This window comes from Macaca thibetana, chromosome 14, assembly GCF_024542745.1.
Source record: "Macaca thibetana thibetana isolate TM-01 chromosome 14, ASM2454274v1, whole genome shotgun sequence".
In the NCBI taxonomy this organism is placed as follows: domain Eukaryota; kingdom Metazoa; phylum Chordata; class Mammalia; order Primates; family Cercopithecidae; genus Macaca; species Macaca thibetana.
In genome coordinates, this window is record NC_065591.1 from 96,605,120 (window position 1) to 96,606,205 (window position 1,086).

Genomic DNA, 1,086 nt, shown 5'->3' on the forward strand with positions numbered 1-1,086 from the left:
TTTTTATGGCCCTTTCTTACAATGTTGATGGCACTTCTGTTCTCTACGTCTGAAGCATTCTTTGAATGTTTGCTCTTGTCTATTCCTATTGCTTCAATGCCATTTCAAACTACCCCTTCATGTGAATTACCACAATATCCTCCTATTAGCCTCCACCTACTAGTCTCTTCATACTGCTTTCATTAACTCAAGTGAATAGTCTAAACATTAGAAAAAATATCAACAATGATAAGATAATTTCTGATCATGTCATTCCACTACTGAAATTGACTGGTCTATTTAATTAAACCTATCTTCACAGGTGGTCTTCAAAGCTCTAGGATTAAGATATCAGCTCTATCTAATTCCCTACTACTCCCTTACCAATATCCTCTGTTGCAACTACTAACAACTCAATGTTTATTAAACATACTGAACTCTCCTTACCATTCTTAATAGCCTTCTCTCCCCTTAGAATTTCTTTAATCCTACTGTGACCGATTGTATTTCCCAAAGATGGCCTCAACATCCTATATGCTTTTCTGCAACGTGTTCTTGCAACCTCCTCCACCCAGCAGTGCAGTCTATTTCATGACATCCTAGAACATAGACAGTTTTTAACAGCTTTGACAAATAGAATATGACAAAAATGATTCTGTGCCAGTTTCACACATAGGATGTAATTGGCCCAGCAACATCTGCTTTCTGCCTTTTTGTACCCAGCCTCTGTGTAAGAAGCATAGAAATGTAATTACTCTGGGATTGTCATGTTGTGAAAAGGTGCTAGAAGATGCAGAGCTATGTGGTGGGGGCTTGGGGTGGGGGAAGAGAGAGAGAGAGAGAAAGCGAGAGAGAGAGAGAGAAAGCGAGAGCAAGGATAACCAAAGCACCAGACATATGAGTGAAGAAGTGAAGAAGTCCTCTTAGAAATGGATCCTCCTGACCCTGCGGATGTCCCTTTGGATGGATCAGAGACAATCACACAGTTGAGCCCTTTTTGAACTCCTGACCCATAAGATAACAGGAAAAATAAAATGACTACTAAGTTTTAGGGTAGTTTGCTGTGCAGTAATAGATAATTTTCAAAAATGCATTCAACTTTACTCT